We start from the raw sequence: 19,675 nt of genomic DNA on the forward strand, positions 1-19,675 counted from the left end.
ATTTTCACCACATTCTCAAATCTCCCCCAGATGGTCTTGAACTTAGCTATTTCCCATAGATAATACCTCAGAACGGCTTTGGCTGCATTGCTAAGGCTCTGCCATCTCCCCCAACCCAGGCTGGGGACCCACTCCCTCCCCACCAGGCAGCCAATACTGGATACTACTAGTCCCGCTGTTCCACTGACTTGGCAGAAAGCCAGGGGACAACCCCTCGGGGCTCACATCCTTGTAGGCCCATTCTGAAGAATGCTAATTTTAGGGGGGGCACAGTGTGCCCCACAAAGAACTCCAAAGAACTGGCAGAGAGACAAACCAGGAGGGATGTCACTGTGACAAGAGCTCGAGTCATCCCTCTAGCTGACCCAAGGGAGGATGAGTCCACCGATCATGGTAGCCAATCATGGTAGCTGCATCACTGGGGAGGAGGAGTCCAGCGTCAGTTCTCTCAAGAGTCCCTGTGTTGCCCTCCAGGACTTTCCGTGTGCATAAGCCAGTGCACGCCAGACTCCCGAGCTCCCGCTCCCAGTGGAGCTTTGATGAACCACTCACTCCCATGCTCCTCTCTCCTGCAGCATCCCCGGGCAGGATGCTGTCCGCCTGTCGGCCTCTCAGGGGTGCTTTTGGCACTTGCTGCATCTGCACCTCACTCTCCAACCTGAACAAGCTGCCCCCCTCTTCTCTTTAGCAGCATTTTTTCCAGGTATGCCAAAGGGAAAGGACACCCTGAAGCCTGCATGGATAGGAATGGTCAGCTTCTGCCAGCAAGCCATTCTGAGGAGCCATGGTGCATCCCATGGAGGCCATTAGACAGCTCTGGGACTCCAGCTGTGGAGACTACTTGTACAGATTCTTTTAGAACAAGCCAACAAGACGTTGAATTACAGTGAAATCCACCCCATCTCTCTGCTCCTTGACATTTCTACACTATGTATTAATGAAGTGTGGCCAACTGAAAATTCAAAACCAAATATATTTGTTAACAATCTAAAAATAGATTCTTCCCTACATGATTTTAAACCCTTTAGGCTCTTCTTCCAGTGTTGATTATCTTGGTTTTGCTATAACCAAGATACAAACATAAAATATAAAAACAAGAAAAATAATCTTTTAAGGTTAATAGCTTTGAACAATTAGTATAAATAATCACACTTTGATATTTTCTGCAATATTAATTTTTTTTAAAGATTTTATTTATTTGACAGAGAGAGACACAGCGAGAGAGGGAACACAAGCAGGGGGAGTGGGAGAGAGAGAAGCAGGCTTCCCGTGGAGCAGGGAGCCTGATGTGGGGCTCGATCCCAGGACCCTGGGATCATGACCTGAGCCCAAGGCAGACGCCCAACGACTGAGCCACCCAGGCACCCCTGCAATATTAATTTTGAAACTGAGCATACCATTTTGCTGAGCCAGATACTAAGCTGACAAGGAATTACTTTTCATCCTCATTTCATCCAAGGAAGTGAATCTGTAATATCAATCCTGTTATTTACCATCTGAGACCAGTGGTCCCATAGCCATTTTGCTTCTGTCAGCACTGGGTTTTTAATGGCCACGTCTACATGAAGCTAAGGAGTCCAGCTATGCTTTACCCTCTCACCAACAGCCTGCACTTCCTTAAACTCCAACTATGCTGGAGATACTCAACGAGCATTTCTTAGGCACACGAGTAGAACAGAACAATGTTTTAGGTACTTTAAGAAACAATGTCAACCTGCTGTTTTTAGCCCCAGAGCCTAGCGCAGTGCCTGGCCCATAGTAGGTGTTTAATACTTAACTGTGAATGTCTAACTAGACATAGGTAGTATCTATACAGACAAGTAGTCAGGACATTTAGTCATTTCCATTCGCCCCAGCTGGGGTAACACTGTGCCAGAGACAGGACTTGCATTCCTAGTTCCATCTGGAGCAAATGGATGAAAGTACTGATCTTGTTTATGGACCCATGACTGAAACCCCTTCTGAGGACTAAAGCCCAGTACTCTGAAGTCCCGGGAGGCACTTTGAGAAATCATCGCCAACACCCAGAAGATAGGTGATGCCCTTTGACAGGCTGAGATGAGGAGACTCGAGGGCCCACCCTTGCATCTGGGAGAGATAAGACACAGGAGGCTGGGCACCCCAGTGTCTGCGAGAGACAGCTGAGTCCTTACAAGTGGTAGAGGGACGAACACAGTAGTTCTCACACTTCCAAACTCCGTGATAACAGCACTTAAAGAACACTGAGATAAACGTCCTTAACAATGGCCGAAGAAACGACCGAGGGCTGCTGAGACTACCCCAATCCCAAAGTGAATCTACTAGAAACTGTCTCGATTCTGTGTCTTCTTTAAAAGTTTGAGGCTTCTTTTATAGTTCAATAGTATTCATTGAAGTCATAATTATTTGGTTTTGATCCTGCTGGCAGCTAGAATACATAAAGAAATTTTAAGACTAAAATGAGAGAAAAAAATCCGTTTGAGGTAACATACTATAATCCTTTTTCTTTTGGAGATATAAATGTAATCACAGTCAGGAGTGCTAAAAATAATGTTTCTAAATTCCAATACACTAAAAATATATTCATGTTTAATGACTAAAGTATTATAGTTTAACTATTATTATATAACCACTTTAATCTATTCCATATTTGGTCTCTAGACCACCCATATTTTAGCCCTATAATCCCTATTTTCTGTAGAGTAATGTAAATAATAAAGGAATGAAATCCTTAATGCATTTTTAATGCAGTATAACCATTTCCCCTAATTGGATTAGGATTACAACTCTCAAAACACTCCTAACACATGAGGTACAAGTCAAATTAAAAAGAAAAAGAAGGAAAAGGATGAGGAGGGACACCTTTATTGATGAGAAATATAGTTTATAAAGTATTTTTTCCACAGGGAAAAAAAAAGGGGTTGTATTATTTTCAAACTTAAAAATCAATTTCTGAAATAAATTTTATCACTGAATTTAGAAAGCTTATAAACAATTGGATCCTTAAAGCAGTTTACTACCAATACCTATAAAACTAGTCAAATGCCCTTATCTTTTATCTTTGGAAGATGAGAGAATCTCTCAGAAGGAATTAAAATCTGACCAGATGAGTTTTATTCTGGGAATGCAAGGACAGTTTATTATTAGGAACTCTATTATTATAAAATATATCATATCAAAGATCACATAAAATTTTTTTTTAATTTTAAATTTAAAAAATAATGAAAGATCACATAAGAAAAACTTCACTAAGAGCAGTCAATGCCAGAAGCCATTTGGTAATATCCTGCCTGTGTCCTATTAGAGAAAAAGCAGAAAGAAAGGAGGGAGGAAGGGAGTGGGGGAGGGGGTGAAAGAGGGAGGGAGGGAGGACTGGTGGAAGGACCCATCGCCAATATAATAAAGACTGTTTATCTCACACCACCAGTTATCATTTAGTTGCAAAATACTAGATGAACCCAGATAAGAATGTCTGCTACCACTGTAAGTACTTAACATTCTGCTATAAATTCTAATTACTCAATAAGACATGAAACAAAAATATATAATAGATAATATTTTGCATAACATAGTACATAACATGTTATAGATAATGTTTTTATATTATATATGAGTGGATTAAATAAATTACAGTGATGTAATATGATTACATATCTAAAAATACAGAGATGTCTATGTAAACCCTGAAATTTCATAACAATACTGAAGTGCTATTAATAGAAGATAAATATACAATCAATAGCTTGTGTGCATACCAGCAATAAACTGAGCCTCTAAAGGAAATAGAAAATCATTCACAGAAAAATCCTAGAAATAGTCTTAATAACAAATGTGTAGCATTTGTATGAAGGAACTTCAAGACCTCCCTGATAAACCTAAAAGAAGAGTTGAGTGAGTAGACTGACATAGCATGTCATTATGACAGAAAGAGGGAAAGGAGCAAAGGAGGAAAGGAAATCTAGGTGAAAGGGAGGGGAGATGAGAAAATAAAAATCACAACTGTCATTAAATTCAAGCATAAAGGCGATGAAAGAAACATTTTTTTTTTTTTAAGATTTTATTTATTTATTTGAGACAGAGAGAATGAGAGACAGAGAGCATGAGAGGGAGGAGGGTCAGAGGGAGAAGCAGACTCCCTGCCGAGCAGGGAGCCCAATGCGGGACTCGATCCCGGGACTCCAGGATCATGACCTGAGCCGAAGGCAGTCGCTTAACCAACTGAGCCACCCAGGCGCCCGAAAGAAACATTTTTATAAATAAGTAATTATGACCGTGTGAAAATTTTCACAAAATATTTTCAGCACATTTTTTAAACTGAAAAATTGTCAACTAACCAACCAGGAAAAATATTTGCCACAAGCCTAATAAATAAAAGTTACGGACCTCTTGTAAGTCAGTAGGAAAAAAACTAATACATTACTTTTTTTAAAAAGATTTTATTTATTTATTTGAGAGAGAGAGCATGCAAGCATGAGCATGGGGGGGAGAGGCGGGGAGAGGAAGAAGCACACTCCCTCCTGAGCAGGGAACCCCATGCAGGGCTCGATTCCAGGACCCTAGGATCATGACTTGAGCTGAAGGCAGATGGTTAACTAACTGAGCCACCTAGGCACCCCAATACATTATTTTTTTAAATTCAAAGAAAATGAACAGCAAGTCATATAATGAAAATTCAAATCTCAGTGAGGTTGCAGGATATAAAAACCATGAGAGACTATGCACTCTGAGAAACAAACTGAGGGTTCTAGAGGGGAGGGGGGGGCATGGGTTAGCCTGGTGATGGGTATTAAAGAGGGCACGTACTGATTGGAGCACTGGGTGTTATATGCAAACAATGAATCATGGAACACTACATCAAAAACTAATGATGTAATGTATGGTGATTAACATAACATAATAAAATTTAGGAAAAAAGTGAAGAACACACACAAAAAAACACAAAAATCTGTTCCATTTCTATACACCAATAATGAGCTATCAGAAAGAGAAATTAACAAAACAATCACATTTACAGTTGCATCAAAGAGAATAAATGACCTAGGAATAAATATAACCAAGGAGGTGAAAGATCTGTACACTGAAAATTATAAGACAATGAGAAAAGAAATCGAAGACACAAATAAGTAGAAAGATACACTGTACTCATAGACTGAAAGAATTAGTATTGTTAAAATGTCCATACTCCCCAAAGCAATATACAGATCCAATGCAATCCCTATCAAAATTCCAATGTCATTTTTCACAGAAATAGAACACATAATCAATCCTAAAATTTGTATGGAACCACAAAACACCCCAAATAGCCAAAGCAATCTTGGGAAAGAACAACAAAGCAGGTGGCATCATGCTCTCTGATTTCAAAATATATTACAAAGCCATAGTAATTAAAACAGTATGGCATTATACTAAAAACAGATACATAAATTAATGGGACAGAACAAAGAGTCCAGAAATAAACTCATGAATATATATGGTCAATTGATTTTTCAACAAAGGAGCCAAGAATATACAATGGGGAAAAGACAATCTCTTCAATCAATGGTGTTGGGAAAACTGGACAAATGCAGAAGAGTGAAACTGGACCACTATCTTACACCATACATAAAAATTAACTCAAAATGGATTAAAATTGAATGTAAGACCTGAAACTATAAAACTTCCAGAAGAAAGCATAAAAGGTAAGCTCCTTGACATCAGTATTGGTGATGAGTTTTTTTATTTGACACCAAAAACAAAAGCAAAAACAAAAACAAGTGGGACTATATCAGACTAAAAAGCTTCTGCACAACAAAGGAAACCATCAACAAAATGAAAAGGCAACCTACTAAATAGGAAAAATATTTGCAAATCATATATCTGATAAGGGGTTAATATCTAAATATATTAAAAACTCATACAATTCAATAGCAAAAAAAAAAAATCCAATTTTTAAAATGGGCAGAAGATCTAAATTGCCATTTTCCCAAAGACCTACAATGGCCAACAGGTACATGAAAGATGCTCAACGTTATTAATCACGGAAATGCAAATCAAAACCACAATGAGATATCACCTCACATCTGTCAGAATGGCTGGAATCAAAAAGGCAAGAAATATTAAGTGTTGGTGAAGATGTAGAAAAAAAGGAACCCTCGTGCACTGTTGATAGGAATGTAAATTGGTGCAGCCACTGTCGAAAACAGTATGGATGTTCCTTAAAAAATTAAAAACACAACTACCATATGATATAGCAATTCCACTTCTGGGTATTTATCCAAAGATAATAAAAACACTAACTCAAAAAAATATATGCACTCCTATGTTCATAGCAGCACTATTTACAATAACCAAGACACAGATACAACCTAAGTGTCTATCAATGGATGAGTGGATAAAGAAGATGTGGAAGATACACACACACACACACACACATACACACACACATACACACTCGTACAATATTATTCAGCCATAAAAAAGAAGGAAACCTTGCCATTTGCAAAATGGGTGAATCTTAAAGGCATTATGCTCAGTGAAATAAGCCAGGCAGAAAAAAACAAACACCATATGATCTCATTTATATGTGAAATCTAAAGAACAAAACAAAAAACCAAGCTCATGGATATAGGAAATAGACCCGTGGTTGCTGGGAGTGGGGGGAATAGGGGTAAAAAATGGGTGAAAGGGGTCAAAAGGTACAAATTTCCAGTTATAAAATAAATAAGTCATAGAGATGTAATGTAGAGCATGGTAACCATGGTTAATAATACTATATTGCCTATTTGAGAGTTGCTTCTATTCTCTTGAATAGATCTTAAAGTTCTCATCACAAGAAAAAAGTTATATAATTATGTATGGTGACAGATGTTAACTAGACATGGTGGCAATCATTTCACAATATATACAAATACAGAATCATTATGTTGTACACCTGAAACTAATATAATGTAGCATATCAATTATACCTTAAAAAAATAAAAATAATTTTTTTAAAATTTATTTAAAAGAATAAAGTCAGTTAAGCATTCAACTCTTGATTTTGACTCAAGTCATGATCTCAAGGTCATGGGATTGAGCCCTGGGTCGGGCTCTGTGCTGGGCATGGAGCCTGCTTGGGATTCTCTCTCTCCTTCTTCCTCTGCCCCTCGCTGCTCCCTCCTTGCACACTCATGCACACTCTCTCTGTCTAAAAAAAAAAAAAAATAGGGGAAATCTGGCAGATACCACATTCACCAAGTGATCAGAGGTAATGTCACCAGTAATGGGACAAATCAACATCACATGGAAAAAAAAAGTTCAAATTTCCAAAAACTATACTCATTAGTAATCAACGAGTATACAAAAAATTTTTAAATCGTGTGCCACTTTAGCCTATTAGACTAGCAAAAATTAATTTATTTTGAAAGAAAACAATAATTTTAAATGCTGGTAAGTACACATGCCATAAAGTGGACATTCTCATACACTGTTGAAAACAATGTAATGGACACAAACTTTCCAAACAACAACTTGGAAATATCCATAGAGTGCTTTTGGCCAGTAGTTATACTTTTGCAAATTTACCCTAAGAAAATAATCACAGATATGGACAGAGATTTATGTATAGGAATGTTAATTATGCATTATTTATAATGGTGAAAAATTGGACCCAGTCTAAACAGAGAAGGGTTAAATTTATTATGGCATATATTGACTATATAATGGAATATAAGTAATATAATAGAGCCATGAAAAATCATGCTTCATGAGACTATATAATGGATTACTGAAAATACGTTACACAACATAGGGCACAGAATTTTGTATACAGACCAAATACACAGACATGCATTTATTGGAAAGTAATACACTGAAGAGTAAACAACAGCTATTTCTGAGTAGTTGGATCATGGGTGATTTCATTTTTTCCCCAATAGTTTTCCATATTTTCTAAATTTTCTGAGATAAATATATGTTACATTGAAAACACTGTTGTGAGTTAATGACTAATCAGTGCTTACTCTGTGCCAAGCCCTATGCAAAGTATCTAGTATGTATTATGTCATTTAATTTTCTCAATAAATCTGGGAGCTAGATAATCAGTGTTATTATTCTCATTTTACCAATTAAAAATCTAAGACCCAGGGAAGGTTAGTAACTTAACCGAGGTCACACAGTAGTAAATGGTACAACCAGGAAGTTGTAAGCAAAGTGGGTAATGATTGCAGAGCCTGCACACTTAACCATCAGTCATATCAGCAATTGTCAAACATTCTGGTCTTGGACCCCTTTACACTTTTAAAAACTACTGAAACCCCCAAAGGGATTTTGTTTATGTGGATTATTGCTATTGATATGTCTACTATTTGCCATTCATAATATTTAAAGCTTAGAAATGTTTAATTCATCTAAAAATAGCGATGAGGGGCACCTGGGTGGCTCAGTCAGTTAAGCATCTGCCTTTGGCTCAGGTCATGATTCTGGGGTCCTGGGATGGAGCCCCATGTCAAGCTCCCCGCTCAGTGGGGAGTCCACCGCTCCCTCTCCCTCTCCCCCAGCTCATGTTCTCTCTCATTCTCTCTCGCTCTCTCTTGAATGAATAGATAAAATATTTTTTAAAAAATAAAATAAATAAAAATAACAATGAAAACCCATTATATGTTAATAGAAATAATACATTTTTATTAAAAACAACCCTATTTCCAGAAAAAAAAATTGTACTGAGAAGAATGGTATTATTTTATCTTTATGAAAATCTCTTAATGTCTAGCTTAACAGAAAATAACTAAATACCTATATCTGCTTCTCCACTTAATTTATTGCAGTATTACATGTCATGTAGCCTTTGGAAAACTCCACTGTTAATTCATGAGAGAATGAGGGTGAAAGTAGCAAATAACATCTTAGTTTTATTGTGATAATTGTCTGGACTTTGTAGACCCCTTGGAAACACTCCCTGGGACTTCCAGGGATCCTGGAAACATACTTATAGGATCACTACTCTACACTGAGTTTTTAAAGAACAAGGAGAAGGAGGAGGAAGAGGAAGAAGAGGAGAAGAAGGGGAGGGGAGGAGAGAGAGGAGGAAGAAAAAGAAGGAGGAGGAGGTGGTGGTGGTGAGGTGGAGAAGAAGAAGAAATTGATGAGCGTTTACTGTGCAACAAACACTCATCACCACCTCAGACTCTCAGAAGGCACCAGCACAACAGTGGAGGGACAGTGGAGGGAGGGGCACTTTGCTCTGACCTGATTCATTAACCCAGAGCAAAGTTATCTTCTAAGATGCCAGTCACAGGGGCGCCTGGGTGGCTCAGTTGGTTAAGATGCCAGTCACTTCCAATCCACTGGTTGAGCCACAACCAAAATTTGGATCCAAATAGAATTCTGGAACTCTATTAGCCTTAGACACATCAGATCAAAAAGGACAGGGACAGGAAACTGGGCATGCCTTGCAGAGAGAACCAGCTCCATGGAGCCCACCCTGCTGTAGACAACAAGAGGAAATCCATGTAAGAAGCGAGATCACTGCATCATGAGTCACTTCCAACAAGTCACTCGTTCATCTGTTCATTCAGCCAACATTTATTGAGCCCTCAGTAGTTAGGGTGTCATGCTAGACGCTAAGGCTACAAAGGAGAGAGGAAAATAATCTCTTACTCGATTCTTAGTGTTAAACACAGTACCTCCCACATGATAGGTGCTCCATAAATGCAGATGACAGATGGAGAGATGGACAAATGGCCGGATGGATGGAGAAATGGCCTAGTAACTGTCCATAAGTAGCTCAGAGTCTGTTAAAGGAGATAGACATAAACAAAGAATCACAAGCCTTGAAGAAAGTGCTTAAATGGAGGTGTACAAACAGATACTCAACAAAACGTGATTTTCACCAATTGCCCACGAACACCATCACCCTGAAGACTCTGAGGGAAAGCAAGTGGAGGAAGCAGAGGAAGGTGGGCTCACTCCCAGGGGGAGAAGGAGTCCTGGCAGGAGCCAGTCCATGCAGGCTATGCAGGTACATGGGTCATGGGGAGGGTCCAGTCCCTAGACCCGGGCATGGCGTCATGACTTGGTTACAGGACTAGGGAAGAGGCCTCGTTACTAGAACTTGGCAGAAGATTAAAGAATAATGAGCAGTAAATTCAACCTGATCTGATGGTGAGTTTTCTGAATGTCTGAACCAAGCTCCTAGCAGCCCCTCAGCATGGTTTCCATAGCCTGGGACAGAGCTCAGCCCCCAGGGGAAGGCCATGTGGCCACAGAAGTGGGGGAAAAAGTCTGGTGGAATAGGGACCTGAGTGAGGTTTTCTTCTCCTTCTGGGTAGCTCTCCTAACATTAAACCACTGTTAGCATTAATGTTTAACCACTGTTAAGTAATATTCAATGAAACCCAGTTGCATGCACAGCCCAGAGCCTGGCACATAGCTAACACTCTACTACATTTTATTCTACATCATTCATTCCTATGACAGTGCTTTCCAGACACTGTAGACATACACTAAAACATCCACTGTATTTCAAATTCCAAAAGCACCCAAGGCTGTAAATATTCTTGGAGTTGCGGTATAAATAGGATGAGAAAATTTTTGGTGCTATGTGGGAAGAAGCAACATAATATTCTCAGCCTAAAAATAGTTGGATTTGTTGTGACCATGTTTTTGTTTTGTTTTGTTTCACAAAAAAAGGAAAATCAGTTCTCTGGCATTTCTAGGTATGGGAAAGGATTTGCAAACTGTAAATAAAATCCAAGGAGCTCAAACACTTACCTGCCTAGCACTCTTCACACCAACCTTCCCAAGGACCTCACCTAGAAACTAGGGCAGCTCAAGGGTTCGTGAATGGGGTATATTAAATTAACTTATTTGGACCCACAACCAAAAGCAGAAGCTCCCCAACCCATCGAGGCAGGGGAAGAAAAAGTCTGGAGCCATCTGAACTCCATAAATAACTCATGGAGTTTTGCTCCCATGTGTGTGGATGGCAGTGGCCGTTGTGCTGCTACATTCCAGAACCTTCTCTGGTTTGCCCTGCCAGGAGAAGCACACAAGATGTTTATTTAATGGATTCACTATGACGGTATTAGGAGTTGTATTTTCAGTGCTTATAATACAGAAAATCAGTCAAAACTATGACAAATAAACTAAGGCAAGGAAAAGCAACTGCCCCGGGCCAATCTGGCTTCTCAGATCCGAGGGCTTTATTGAATTCCATCAGGATACCTACCAAACACAAAATACATACTATTAAAAATTTCTAAAGAGAGAGATTAAGGCCCCATTGATTGAGAACAAGGCGACAGATATCCAAAAATGCCCCCAAGTAACACAGGCGTGGGCAAAGCATCTTGAACTTCATACCTGAGCTCTGTTCTTTATAAAGAAAGCCAACTCGCAGGCTATGTCTCAGTGAGAACTGCCACCATCTAAAAGGTCCCTCTGCTTCCCTCATGCCCTTCAGGTATGATGTTAAGCCCCAAATCTCAACCTCTGAAGAGCTTAAGAGAGAACTTGGGATCCCTGGTGGCAGAGAGGGAAGGAAGAAGAAAGATAAGAGGGAATTATTTTCTATGCAAACTTTGAAAATCAAAGAGATTTTTCTCCTTTTGGGTGACCTTTGTCAGTTCGCTTTCCCAAGATAAATTTCATCTCTGCTAATCTCATAAACTAATATCAAAATTAAATATGGCATACGGCTTCATATAACATTTCTGTCTATGTGGCAACTCTCAAGACTGTATATTTACCTAAGGAACTCTTACTGGGAGTTTCACTTTGAACCAGATCTAACAGCCCAAGAAAAGGGGATTATTGCTATTTACATATGACTTAATCACACTTACAGACTGCTTATCCTTTAAGTATAACGCACTTTTAGGCAGATGGGTGTCGAATAAGCCATCAGCTCCACATCCAAGTAAGATGCTTCCCATGAACTAAAGCTGTGGCACAGTAAATAATACCTCGGGAACCTCAGAGAGAGGATGCATCCTCCAAAGGGCCCCGTTTACGGGAAGTGGGAGCATAATTTAGACACTAGAAACATTTGGTTCAAAATAATTAAAGGAGAAAATGGGCTTGCAAAATAGGCTTGATTCAGGTCTGCCTCCCATCTTGGACATGCTGTATCAGACCTAATTGAAATTGTGGGATACTTAAGGAAAAAGTTTCCTGAAAGGCACAGAAAACCACAGTAAGATTAGAAAGGATTTAAGTGTTTTCCTCTGTACAGAACCCTCTGGCTTACATACAAAATTTGCAATAGTGAAACCAATTCTTGGAGCACTGAATTTTGGAATGGAGGTGGGGAAATAAGACAAAGTGGCCTATCCAAGGAGCAAGAAGAATCCAGCAAAAAACAAAAATAAAAAACAAACACACACAAAAAAACTAGAATTAAAAGGGGGCAGAAGGAAGCAAAACTTCAGAGACAGTAAAACGATCAGGGGTCACCACGGATCCTGAGGAAGAGAGGGCCCACTGGATAGAGCACAGATGTAAACACATGACACCATACTGTCAAAACCCACAGAACTGGACAACACCAAGAGGGAACCCGAATTAAACTATAGACTTTAGGTGATAAAAATGTATCCATATTGGTTCATCAGTTATAACAACGTACCACACTAATGCAAGATAATAATGGGCAACACTGTGGGAGTGAGGTATATGGGAACTCAGTGCTTTCCACTCAATTTTTCTGTAAGCCAAAAACTGCTCTAAGAACAAAGGGAAGGGGCGCCTGGATGGCTCAGTCGGTTAAGTATCTGCCTTCAGCTCAGGTCATGGTCCCAGGGTCCTGGGATCGAGTCCCACGTCAGGCTCCCTGCTCAGCAGGGAGTCTGCTTCTCCCTCTCCCTCTGCCACCCCCCTACCTCCCTCTGCTTGTGTTCTCTCTCTCTCTCTCTTAAATAAATTAATAAAATGTTTTTTAAAAATAAAATAAAAATAAAGGGAAGACAGAAGTCAATGTAAGTTAGGAGACCAAGAAAGAATCCAAATAAGAAAGAAAAACCATTGCAAAGCACTGTTGTTGGGGTATTAAATGTCAATGCAAGGCATAAAGATTAGCAGTTGGGCACCCCATGTAACTTTGTCCAGGCTGGTGCACTGCCTCGGGGATATATGTGTTCAGAATCAGGAGCAGGGCTGTTTTGTTGTGTTCCTTTAATAGGGCAATAATAATTATCAATGAGTACACCTCAGAATAAAGAAAGAAAAACTATGCCTCCCTAAGATAGCTGGAGGAGATGCAGACTTAATGTCTATTTTCCTTTGGCTCCAACATCAATATTTATATGAAGCAACAAAAACAAAATAAGGAAAATACCTGTTTACCAGTGAAGTTGAAGACCAAATTTTGCCACATCCCCCAAATTTAAAGGGCAGCAATTTAAGTAGCTGGTACTTCCCTACTGGTTTTCTGATTTTCTTTTCTCTCTTTTTTTTTTTGAAGATTTTATTTATTTATTTGACAGAGAGAGAGCACACACAAGCAGGGGGAGCTGCAGGGAGAGGCAGAGGGGGAGAAGCAGGCCCCCCCCTGAGCAGGGAGCAGGACTGGGGTTCAATCCCAGAACCCTGGGATCACAACCTGAGCCGAAGGCAGACAGACAACCGACTGAGCCACCCAGGCGCCCCATGTTTTCTGATTTTCTTACACTCTATATAGGCTAGGCCATCATCATCATCAACACATACCTGAACCTAAATGACCGAGTTTTGTTAGGCGTACTTAGAAAATCTAACTTAAATACATGGCTTAAGCCAACGTTTCCTTTATTTTGACTTAATTTTTCTCTTAATTTTACTGCAGAATTGATTGTAAAGCCTAGACAGGACGTTTCTTCTGTTTATTAACGATGATAGCTAACATTTTTAAAAATCTTTTTGCATACAGCTGATACAGTGTTACATTAGTTTCAGGTGTACAACATAGTGATCCGACAAGTCCGTACACTGTGCTCCGCTCGCCGCGAGTGTAGCCACCGTCTGTCACTGCGCATCGCTGTTACGATGTTGTTGACTGCCTTCCTGATGTTGTGCCTTTTATTCCCTTGATGTATTCATTCCATAACTGGAAGCCTGCGTCTCCCACCCCACTTCACCCATTTTGCCCATCCTCACACCCTCCTCCCCCTCTAGCAACCATCAGTGTGTTCTCTGTATTTATAGGTCTGATTCTACTTTTTGTTTGTTTATTCATTGTGATTTTTTTAGATTTTTTTAGGGTTTCACTCCAGTCCCTATGATATTTGTCTTTCTCTGACTTATTTCACTTAGCATAATACCCTCTAGGTTCATCCATGTTGTCCCAAATGGCACAATCTCATCTTTTTTATGGCTAAATAATATTCTTCTGTGTGTGTGTGTGTGTACACTCTATCTTCCTATCTATTTGTCTATTAATGGACACTCAGACAGCTAACACCAAAATAACAAGTAATCCAATTAAAAAACAAGCAGAGGATCTGAATAGAGATTTTTCTAAAGAAGACATACAGATGGCCAATAGACATATGAAAAGATGCTCAACATCACTAATCATCAGAGAAATGCAAATCAAAACCACAATGAGTCACCACCTTACACGTGTCAGAATGACTAAAATCAAGAAGACAAGAAATAAAAAGCATTGGAGAGGATGTGGAGGAAAAGGAATTCTTGCACTCTGTTGACAGGAACATAAATTGGTACAGCCACTGAGGAAAACAGTATGGAAGTTCCTCAAAAGTTAAAAATAGAACTACCATATGATCCAACAATTCCACTGCTGGGTATTTACCCAAAGGAAACAAAAACACTAATTCAAAAGGATATGTGCACCCCTCTGTTCATTGCAGCATTATTTACAATAGCTAAGAAATAGAAGCAACCTAATAGCTAACATTTGTTAACAGTTACAGCTAACACTGCTCCAAACAAGAGAAACAGGTAGCCAGTTAATTCTTTAAATGAGTAATTCCTATTTATTCTCATTGCAGGAGGAATCTCAAGAATGGGAGGTATTATTTTTTCCTTCCTCGTTCCACTCTGCCTGGACATGGGGGAGAGGGGAGCACAATGCAGGGGGCTTTAAAATCCTGCCTGTTTGAGGGACAAAGTAACAGAAGTCCACCAGGGTCCTGAAAACGAGCCCCCCAACTCCCAGGCTTTCATTTGCAAATGTAGTCCTAAGAGAAGAGGTTTCTCCAGGTGAAGTTGCTGGAGGCAGAGGTGATTCTACCCTGGGGGAGCAGGGGAAGGTCTAGATAAGGGGAAAACGGGGATGATTGAGAGGGGCCAAGACCTGCGCCCAGCTCTGATGGGGCTGGGTGTACTTCCTAGGGAGACGGATGCCTGAAGAGCTGGGTAAGATCTCTACGCTCCCCTGACCATAAAGAGGACAGAACCGCCGGCCTGGGCCAAGATATCTCATTGGCAATGTTGAGTGAAAGACTTTTAGATAGAACTCCTTTTCTGTTCTCTGCAACCTTGTATGGTAGAACTTTTATACGATGTTCTAATGGGGGAAGGTGACCAGTGCCCTGCTGCCCCTGGCCATACTGGCTCACAAGAGTCAACTGTTAAACTTTCAGGAATTTTGTGAGCTGGTACTCACAAAATCGTTTTGTTTTGTTTTTTATTTTATTTATTTGAGAGAAAGAGAGAGAGAGAGAGAGAGAAGGAACAGGGGGGAGGGGTAAAGGGAGAGGGAGAAGCAGACTCCCAGCTGAGCAGGGAGCTCGACGTGGGGCTCGATCCCGGAGCTCTAGGATCATGACCTGAGCCAAAGGCAGACGCTTAACTGACTGAGCCACCCAGGAGCCCCTGTGAGCCAATTGTTAAACACAGTCATTATTGGGCGCCTGGGTGGCTCAGTCATTAAGTGTCTGCCTTCTGCTCAGGTCATGATCCCAGGTCCTGGGATTGAGTCCTGCACAGGGAGCCTGCTTCTCCCTCTGCCTCTGCCTCTCTTTCTCTCTGTCTCTCATGAATAAATAAATAAAATCTTTAAAAAAAATAAAGTCATTATTAAAAATTAAATGTTAACTTACAATTAAATAAATTATATTAAATATAAAAAGCAACAAATACACAAAACTCCTCATTTCCTAAGTATTTGACTACATTTTACTGTAATCGATGCTCTCGATGGCATCTCTCTTTACTCTACCTGAATGGCGGATTATCAGCAGCCGCTGCACATCTCTTGCCAACTCTACGCACAGTGATGGCATGTTGGTAGCTTGAGATCAGCCTGGATAGGACTATTTATACCACAGAAATTGGCAGACCCTACAGATCAGGGCTTGATGGATTGTTCTAGACCAGGAGTCAGCAACTATGGTACATGGGCCAACTATAGCTCACCACCTGTTTTTATAAAGTTTTATTTGAACACAACCATGCCCATTCATTTATGCCTTGTCTAGCAGCAAAAGCTTTTGCTGCTTTCTCTCTATAATGGTGGAGTAGTTAAAACAGAGCCTGTATAACCTGCAAAGCCTAAAATATTTATTATCTGTTCCTTTACAGAAAAATTTTGTTGACCGCTGATAGATTTAAGAAAGTGGATGGAGAATTGTGGTGATCATTTCATGATATGTACGAATACTGAATCACTCATTATATTGAGCATCTGAAACTAATATGACACCATATGTCAATTATATCTCAATTTTTTTAAAAAGCGATGGAGAAAATGTTAATAATGCAGATTAAACTTAAAAATGTGTTGTGTCCATGCTCTGTAGTTGTGTGTGAGTAGCATAAAAAATTAAAGAAATATTCTTCCAATAGTCAGAACTGTTACCCAATTTAGTAAAGAAGATACATCTAGTGACATTACAGACTAGTGAACTTCTGAAACACATCTTCATTATTTTACTTCCGTATAACCCATTAATGAAATTAAAAATATCAACCAGTATCTGTGTCAAAAGTATATTCAGAGCCCCAGTTTTAAACATCTAGTAATAGGCATAGCACAGAATGCTCTCACTGAATTGCACACTATTTTGGTAAATGGCATGCCTTTCTGCTCAATGTCTGGTTTAAAAAAAAAAAAAAAAGAACCTCTCATGTATCTTGTATTCAAGTGTTGTGGAGTATAATCATAACCTGCCATATATATTATGTCACTTAACAATATGATGATTCTGGTATTATAAATCCCATTCAGTAGAATAGAGATAAAAGGTTAAGAACCACCAGACAATGTTGAAGCTAGGATCTGAACGTAGATTTACTGAAAATATGAGTACATTTGCTTGGAAATTATAATTTTAATAGCCATTATTTGAGAGAATACACTATAATGTTTAAAAAAAATCAACTGTTGGGGCGCCAGGGTGGCTCAGTCAGTTAAGCGTCCGACTCTTGATTTCAGGGTCATGAGATTGAGCCCTGCATCGGGCTCCTCACTGGGTGTGGAGCCTGCTTGGGATTCTCTCTCTCCCTCTGCCCCTCCCCCCACGCTCCCTCTCCCTCTCTGAAAAAAAAAAAGTGATAAAAAAAAAATCAACTGTGAACTCAGTCATTCTTCAATGTAAATTTATGTTATTAATGACAATATCAATATATATTTGCAAAAGTTATGTGTGAAACACTTCTTTATTCTATAGGCAGTGCTTGGTATGGATCCATAAACCCCTTGTGATAATTCAGAAACTTTGAAAAGAGTTCCTATTGATTATCTTTAAGATCCTTCTTGCTGCCAGACCAGAATCCCCACCATATACTTGAGCCCAGATTTTGCTCCCTTCTCCAGGAACTATTGTTCTCTCTCCTTCTGGAATACAAGTTGGCTTCATCAGATTTCCCACCCAGCCTGAACTGCATGGTCTGGCCCCATGTGCTGTCTTTCCACCACTGGTCTTCTATGCTTTGGGGACCTTCCAGGGTGGCAAAAGGGGTAGGGTTGTTGCTTGCAAAGGCTCTGTGGTGACGGAGGGCAGACAGACAAATAGACTTAGACCACTGAGAGCAAGATGGAGTGATAGGAATGCAGGATTTCGGAAAGGAGAAGTTAAGAGTCCCTGGAAACAGTTTTAAGCTGGTAAGCTACACAATCTGACTCGTGTTTTGTTGATTTTTTTTTTTCTAAATGATGTCACATCTGCAAAAGATTGAGTCCCACCACATCCTAACCTTCCCCTTCTGCCCAGAGAAAAGGAAGCAGGGTCCAGCGCAGCTGGTGGTTTTCCCTGGGCCAAAACCAGGCTGGAGACCTAGGAGAAAGGCCAACACCAGAGGCAAGAGAGCAGAGGGACCGGAAGCTTCCACCCAAGAAGCCGAAGGTCACGAACCTCAGGAGGCCCCAGCCAGTGTGAGCCCCGAGCCCCACAGCCCAGGCTCAGAAGGGCGCAGGTAGCAGTAGGATGTACCTGGAGCCTTTGGGGGGCCCCGGGCTAAGTGAGGTACTGCTGTTAGCAGTTCACTTTGGTGCGTTGCCCAAGAGGGGGAGGCACGGAGCATAAACAGACCATCTAAACAGCAATGAGAATTACATTTCACAGAAATCAGATTCTTAGTTTTTCTCTTTTACTTTCTTGGGTCATTAATAGTTGTGGTTTTGATAACAATGGGCTAAAAAGAAACATATAATGAACTTGGTAATGCTTTGAAAGTCATCAATTATTTAATCCAAGAAGGTGAATAATCTAGACGAAAGTATGGAGGGGAAATTGCACTATTCTTGCTATCTGGAGTCTGTGTTACGCCAAACTCACGCCAGAGATAGATCCCGGTACAAAGCTCAAATGTCTCCATGCGGTAGCGAGGTTCAGGTGTGTGTTGGTTTACAGCAGACAGGTTGGGAGAGCAGAGGACCCCCCCCAACCCCCACCCAGCACCACCATCCCGGGAAAACAGAAGGAATAAGGGGGAAAAGGCCATGATTCTGGGCTGCAATCTTCGATGAGAGGAAACTTGCTGGGATTTTTTTGCCCTTGAAAAGAACACACATCCTACCAGAAACAAATCTCTGCAAGGTGCTCTACCCTTCCCAGCCACAGTTTGCTTGCCAATTCCCTACTTGGCCATTTGTAATCTCACACCCACTGCTATCTTTATACTAACAACTATTTCAAAAGAGTAGCAGCAGTCACCTTATTGCCAAACCCAGTGGCTCCTTTTAAGTTCTTTTTCTCCTTAGTCTCCATAACACTAGACTGCCTATCCTTATAACCAGGCCTCTGTCAAAAGAAAAAAGGAAAATGATTTGATGTCTACAATATGCAGATTGAAGGAGAGGCAGGAGGCCAAGACAACATTAGTATTTCAAGTGTATGCGTCTGAAACGTGTTGCCAAAACAGAGAGTGGGAAGTTGGGAGGAGAACAACGTGGCTGGGGGAGAGGCGTTCAGCAAGCTCTCGGAGACGTAGAAACCCCATCAGGGTAGGGGGCTAGCTACACAAAAAGAGTCACTCAAGTCCTGAGAAACAGTGCAGCCACGGAGGGAAAATAGAGGGGCTGCTGGGAATTCCGCTTCCTGCCCTGCAGCCCCATCCGGGCCACTGACATATTTTTCCAAAACACTGCTTATTTTCTCCCGTTCAAAACTGGCTCCCTGTTGATTCAGTTCTGAGGGCCTGTGTCTGGCTTCCACGACCCCTGAAAGCCTCTACTTTTCCCACTTGGTTCCGCACCGCAGTGAGACAGCTCACCCCCGTCTGGGGCAGGACCACCTCCCTCACCTTGATGGGCTCCCCAGCCCCTGCTGGCCAGGAGAGAAGCCTCTGCTCCAGCCAG

The sequence above is a fragment of the Mirounga angustirostris genome, unplaced genomic scaffold (genome assembly GCF_029215605.1).
Source record: "Mirounga angustirostris isolate CCGP_5_RB_7025 unplaced genomic scaffold, mMirAng1.0.hap1 SCAF_8, whole genome shotgun sequence".
In the NCBI taxonomy this organism is placed as follows: Eukaryota; Metazoa; Chordata; class Mammalia; order Carnivora; family Phocidae; genus Mirounga; species Mirounga angustirostris.